A 6,611-nucleotide genomic window follows, 5' to 3' on the forward strand; every position below is an offset into this window, starting at 1 on the left:
AGGTTGCATCTGGGGTCCCCATTTTAATCTCCACAGCTGTCCCTAGTGAGCTGACCCATAGGAAAGCAAGCCTGCTTTGTCCCTCACCCTCACTTCTCTGACTGCCCAAGCTATCCCCAGAGAGAAATTTCTCCACCCAGGAACGCTTGCAAAACAGGGTGGAGAATTCAACTCACCAGAAATGTCCCGCAGTCTTTTACACCAGAGTCCAAGGGGAGGCACACTTCCAAGAGCCCTGTACACACTGCTCTGTGGGAAGCCAGGGTGAGGAGCTGTCCCGGAGCAGCCTGGTGGAACTGGCAAGCGGGGGCAGGAGCTGTGGCAGGGACCCTCAGTGGAAGAAGCACAGCAGAGGAAGCAAAGAGACCACCACTGCGTGGACCAGAGGAAGTAGGAGAGCTTTGGAAGGGGCCATGAATGGCGATCTGCAGAACAGAATTCTAAGCAAAGAGGATCTCTGGGATCTGTAAGGTGCCATATATCCAATTTGTTTCTTCAAGACAAAGGTATGCATTAATCTTCAAGGCTTCAAAGACAGATTATCTTTCTTTTGGGGGGGGCAAGTAACCAGGGATTGAACTCAACCAGTGAGTCACATCCCCAGCCCTATTTTGTATTTTATTTAGAGACAAGGTCTCACTAAATTACTTGGTGCCTCGCCATTGCTGAGGCTGGCTTTGAACTTGCAATCCTCCTGTCTCAACCTCCTGAGCCACTGGAATTACAGGTGTGCACCACCATGCCCGGCCAGATTTTCTTTTCAATGTGGCTCTGTACAGAGATGGGCCCACATGCAACCTGAATCAATGTTTAAAAGTACCAGACATGAATGTGGGAAGCCGTTCTCACACGTGATTGGGTACCTCCCTGACTGGGTGTGAGGCGCTCCAGCCAGCTGTGTCAGAGCTTATCCCCACCCTTTTTAGGTGCGAGAGCCCGTCCGTGTGGGGGTGTGACTGACCATTGACCCTGAAACCAATCACTGACCCTGACCTTGGAATGCTGTCCCCCTCGACATTCATTGGATGGAATTTTCCCCTGAATTTCTTGTTCCCCAATAAAAGCCCACTCTCTGGCGTGCTCTTCCTCTCTCCTGCTGGCCTCTTGTGTAAACCTCCCTACCACATCAGGTGGCTTGAAGCAGGAGCTAGGAAGGGCCGTCTCTGAGCTGGGCAAGAAAAAGGTAAATTGAGTTTTTGTGTCTTTATTTTGATCTCACTAGTTAACTTCTATGTTTAGAACCTCTAGTGTGAAGCTAGCTTGCTGGTTGTGCAGGAGACATGAACCCATCATATTCTGCTTGGAAAGAGGAGCTCACTGTGTTAAGTCAGGACCTGCAGCATGCACTCACTACCCATCGCCCTCTCGGGAGCACCAGCCATCTAAATGCTGAGGACACTTCCATGGTAGGATTGGACTGACGCACCATGTGGAGGTCGATTCTTTTGGTCTTTGCTCTGTAAGCCTCTTTCCTCACCTCACCACATCTGTGATGAGAGCTCATGAGGAAGTGAAGGCCTTGCTTTGCTAGTCCCTGTGGGCTCCAGGGTTTTGATCCAGGCCTTTGCACCTAGCTCTGCAATATACACACTGGTGCAATTCTAGTGAAGGCAGAAAAAAGATGACAGTTAGTGGGAGGAGAATTTTATTTCAATTATTAAAGAAATCTGCTTGTCTTCATTCATTCATCAAACTGGCAAACGTATTGAGAATGTGGTGCCCGTGACACTCTTGCTTCTTCAGTTTATTATACAGACTGTTTCCGCGTCCTCCCCAAGAAGGTGAGTTTTCATCTGCTGAGCATTTAAAAATTGGCTCAGAGAAAAGCACAGGAGGGAATAGCAGCCTTCCTCTGGCAGAGCTTGGCCTGTGTGGCCAGGGCAGCAGCATCCTAGGGAGCTCTCCGCCTCTAAAGAGCAAAGCATGCTTTTTTTTTTTTTTTTTTTTTAATCGAAATGCTTGAAGTTCTTTAGGCCAAGAAGTACTTTGACTTAAGGTTTAAGGTATGTACTCCACTTACTTCACTGTGTCTGAGGGATAAAGGAGAAGACACCTGGAGGACCACTGTGGTGAGAGGGAAGGCAGTGGTGAGGGCAGGAGTTTAGGAAATTCCTGAGGCAGTGCTACCAAGTAAGAGCCACAAAGAGTGGAGGCAGGTCACAGGCAGGTCTCCTTAGTGGCTTCACACCTTGGCTTCCGGCCATGAACTTGCTGCCTGGACCAGACAGGACCTTTTCCCTGCTGGGCTCATGACAGCGAGTCTTTGGTCACTACCGAAGCCTCTAGGGAGTGTGGTGGGAGAGAGCTGTGAAGCCACAGTCCCCGCAGAGCCTTTCCCCAGAGGCCCCTGCTCCTGCAGGGTTGACAAGGGTCCCTGCAGCACCACCCAGCCAGGTCAGAGGACTCTCTCAGACCACTACATAATGGCCAGATGGCATCCACACAAACACCGGTTACCTGGTTTAAAAGCCAGGTAGGTTGTGTGTATCGGCCAGGCCGCTGTGGGCAGTGTGGAAATCAGTCTGTAAGTAGTTTTGTAAGCATCTCCCTGCAAACCCTGGGAGGAAGGTCCTGTGATGTTTTTAGGAAGCAAATATAATACAAATGTGAATTCTTTTTTACTCATTTAAATATGTAGAATGGTATTCTCTTTATTAGGGACTCCAAAGTGTTCAACCGGTAATGGGTTTTGTTCATTTTTGTTTTTGTCTTTTAGTTACAGAATATAACTATTAGGGTATGGTGGCCCTTGCCTATCATCCAATGACTCAGGAGCCAAGGCAGGAGGATGGCACATTCCAGGCCAGCCTCAGCAACACAGTGAGACCCTGTCTCATATTAAAAAAAAGGGGGGGGGGTTGGGGATGAGGCTCAGTGGTACAGTCAGACCCTGCTGACCACCCTCACCCTTCTCTCTGTGCATCCTCCTTAAGCAGTCTCCTCAGTGCCCTGGGTTTTATTGCTATCCAAACACCTAAAGAGGCACCTTTCAACTTTAGGGGCACCCCATCTCCAGCGGCCTCCTGAGAAGCATCCTCAAATTCCACGCTGTGACTGAAGCCAGGTCTTTCTTCACTGTGCAGTTGATACCCCAGGACGCGAGTCAAGTGGCTTAACTAGCTCTCTCCTGCGCCTTCACGTGGCCAAGGCTGATTCTGAATCTGGATGCCCTCAGACCTAAATGTGGTACAGTGCCCTGGGGTCAGAACCCAGAACAGACAGAAAAACTATTTACAGAGATTTCATAGGTTTATTTGCTGCCCCCCCACCCCCCGCCCATCCAATCAAGCCTAAGGCTTCCCATGGTCTTAACTGTTTCAGCTTTGAATTCTCCTAACAACAGGATGTGGAAATGTAAACTTGGTGCTGCGCAAGAGCTGCTTTTCCTCACTGTTCTGCCGGAGCCACCAGGCTCTGTCCTCCTCGCTCCAAGCACTCTCAGTGGCGTCCTCTCCCCCTTGCTCTGGCTGATTTATAGGGAACAAGGGGGCCCTGCCTTCCCAGCAGCAGACCCTGAGCCCTGGGCCCCACACCCCGCCCCCCTTCTCCCACCACAGGTCTTCTCCTGAGGTGGGACTGGAGCCCGGCCTCCCCCAGGAGCCAGCCAGTCACTTACCTTGGCCTCGGCCTCTGTGTGTCCCCAGCAGCCCTTCTCCACGGCTCACTCTTCACATTTAGTCATGCCTCGTTCACTCTCAGCTTTAAAAGAAATTATTTTTCTTTCCCAGTTGTTCTCAGCTCTGGCTTCTCATTAAGACCACCTGGGAGAGTTTAAACATGTTATAGAGCCCACACTGTACCTCATAACAGCTAAGTCACAATTGCCATGGGGAGGGCCTAGGTGCCAAAAAATTTTTCATGCTCCCCAGGTGATTCTAACTGCAGCCAGCATTAAGAAACGATGGTCTAAATTAACCGTCCCTTTAGCTACCCCACCTGTCCTCCCTCAGGGTCAGACTTGACCGGCTGACTTCTTTCCCACTGCTCTGCCCCTCTGCCTCTGGAGTGTGCTGGCTCCTCAACCCTCCATGCCCTACCACCTCCCACTGCCTCAAAGTCCCAGAAGTTTTCATTGGTAAGTCCCCCCCCCCCACCTCCCACTGCCTCAACATCCCAGAGGTTTTCAATGGAAGTCCCCCTTTTAAGATTACCTGATCCCCTCCTCCCCCAGGGATTGAACCCAGGGACACTTGAGCACTGAGCCATATCCCCAGCCCTATTTTGTATTTTATTTAGAGACAGGGTCTTGCTGAGTTGCTCAGGGCCTCGCTAAGTTCCTGAGGCTGATTTTGAACTCTGGATCCTCCTGCTTCTGCCACCCCTGTCCCAGCCACTGGGATTACAGGCATGTGCCACCGCGCCTTGCTCATTACCTGACTTGACTTGGCAGCTCTGACCCTGCTGACCACCCTCACCCTTCTCTCTGTGCATCCTCCTTAAGCAGTCTCCTCAGTGCTCTTGGTTTTATGGCTATCCAAACGCCTAAAGAGGCACCTTTCAACTTTAGGGGCACCCCATCTCCAGCGACCTCCTGAGCAGCACCCTCAAATTCCACACTGTGACTAAAGCTAGGCCTTCCTTCGCTGTGCAGTTGATACCCCAGGATGTGAGTCAAGTGGCTTAACTAGCTCTCTCCTGCACCTTCACGTGGCCAAGGCGGATTCTGAATCTGGTTGCTCTCAGACCTAAATGTGGTCTGAAAATCTGAGCACTTTAATTCTGTAAGGTAGACTGAAATAAATGGTCTTAATGAAAAGGTCTGGTGACACCTGTTACAAATCTCTGTATCTGTAGGTACCACGAGCATACTAAATATCTGAAAATGTGTTCGAACTTACTGCACAGTGCTTACCCTTAAACTCTACTTATTTTCCCTTCCTAAAAAGAATCAGGCAGCTGTTCATCAATTTAAGGAGGCCCACCCTTCAGCTCTCTGGTACCACATCAGTCAGGAGCAACGTGGTCCGTATGTGGTGGGAGACTTACAGAAAAAAAAAAAAAAACGATCCTGGTGATGAGACTGCTGGCTAAAAGTGTTTCCTTTCAGATGTTTGTTTTCAAAAGGGGTCTTTTTTTTTTTCCCCAAATTGAAGTTCTACAAGCAGTTTTTCTTGACTTTTACTAAACCACAGTTTCTGAAGTTCCAGTGACCAGTTCTGAGAGAGGCTGTTTTTTCCATAGGATCTTTCTGTGGCTTTTAGGAGTTCTCAGGGCGAATGGTCTGAGTACCAGTCCTGGCTCCTTTTTCTTTGGCCATCTGCACATTTTGCATGCACAGGAGCTGTTGGCGAGTGTGTGTGCCCAACCCTTTGCATCTGGAAGAGCATGCTTTCCAAGGCAGGCCCATTCAAGTTCTAAAGGAGAGGGTGAGCACTTGGAGGGGCTCCAGCCTCTCACTGCAGATGGTGCTGCTGTGGTGGGGAGTGGGTGCCGTTCACAGCTCCTCATTAGCTGGGTCTATACCCCATGGAACCCTTCCTGCTCTTAAATGGACGACATTGGCTCCGTGCATTGAGTATTCACGAGGAGCTTTCATGTGGTACCAAGTGGTAAATTCATGAGGAAAACACAAAGCTAGTTTTAATGAATGCAAAATAATGTCTGCATCCCTTTGCTTGCAACTTGAAGCAAAAAATTACATCTGAAGGCTAAAAGCAATGCCAGTATTTGATAATAATGAAGAATTATCGTCAGGCTTTCTAACTTGCTGTGAAAGAGGGAACAATAACAATAGGCTGGTTACGATCTTGGGGTGTCTCAATCTTTTCCACTTAGCTCCACAAAAAGTCAACTGTCAATGGGAAGTGATGATATATATGGGTTACTGCCTGAGAAGGTTGCTAGATGGAGAGGCAGTGTTTGATCTAAGAAAGAAGATTTCAAAGAGGCTGGAGTGGCTGGGGAGCATTTGGAACGTTTCATTTTGAATTCAGGGTTTGGGTTTTAGTTTTGTTTTTGTTTTTGTACCAGGGACTGAACTCAGGGTCACTCAACCACTGAGCCACATCCCCAGCCCTATTTTGTATTTTATTTAGAGACAGGGTCTCACTGAGTTGCTCAGTGCCTCACCATTGCTGAGACTAGTTTTGAACTCCTGATCCTCCTGCCTCAGCCTCCTGAGCCACTGGGATTACAGGTGTGCACCACTGCACCCGGCTTGAATTCAGGTTTTTTAAACCCAATTTTGTACCAATGAATCAAAGTTGCAATAAAGGTTGGGATCAAGAACAAACTCACATCTGAGTATGGTGGCACACGCCTGTAATCCCAGCAGCTCAGGAGGCTAAGGCAGGATGATCTGGAGTTCAAAACCAGCTTCATCAATTTAGCAAGGCCCTAAGCAACTCAGTGAGACCCTGTCTCTAAATAAAATACAAAAAGGGCTGGGGATGTGGGTTAGTGGCTGAGCGCCCCTGAGTTCAATCCTCGTTACCAAAGAAAAGGAACAAACTCACCAGAGTCTGATTTTGACCCTGAACTCCAGACACAGAGAAATTGTGTTTGGGAACAGAGGCTGACAGCTGCGGCCAGGCCTGGAAACCAGGCGAAGGGGACAGAATGACTTCTGAAAATCCCATCCCCTTATCCCCCTCTCCTCAGTGCCTCTGCAC

The 6,611-nt window shown here is 49.1% G+C and overlaps 1 long non-coding RNA gene across 4 annotated transcripts; it reads left to right on the forward strand.

Moving 5' to 3' along the window:
- The first annotated feature begins 213 nt into the window (after positions 1 to 213).
- On the forward strand, positions 214 to 6,152 carry LOC139706727 (uncharacterized). Of its 4 annotated transcripts, none has more exons than XR_011708373.1 (3): positions 214 to 506; positions 927 to 2,820; positions 3,000 to 6,152. It is a non-coding gene; the product is annotated as an uncharacterized lncRNA (long non-coding RNA). The 4 variants fall into 4 exon arrangements; XR_011708374.1 differs by having other exon boundaries at positions 1,240 to 2,820; XR_011708375.1 differs by lacking the exon at positions 214 to 506 and having other exon boundaries at positions 631 to 1,406; positions 2,717 to 2,820.
- The last annotated feature ends 459 nt before the right edge of the window (positions 6,153 to 6,611 follow it).

This window comes from Marmota flaviventris, chromosome 8, assembly GCF_047511675.1.
Source record: "Marmota flaviventris isolate mMarFla1 chromosome 8, mMarFla1.hap1, whole genome shotgun sequence".
Lineage (NCBI taxonomy): Eukaryota > Metazoa > Chordata > Mammalia > Rodentia > Sciuridae > Marmota > Marmota flaviventris.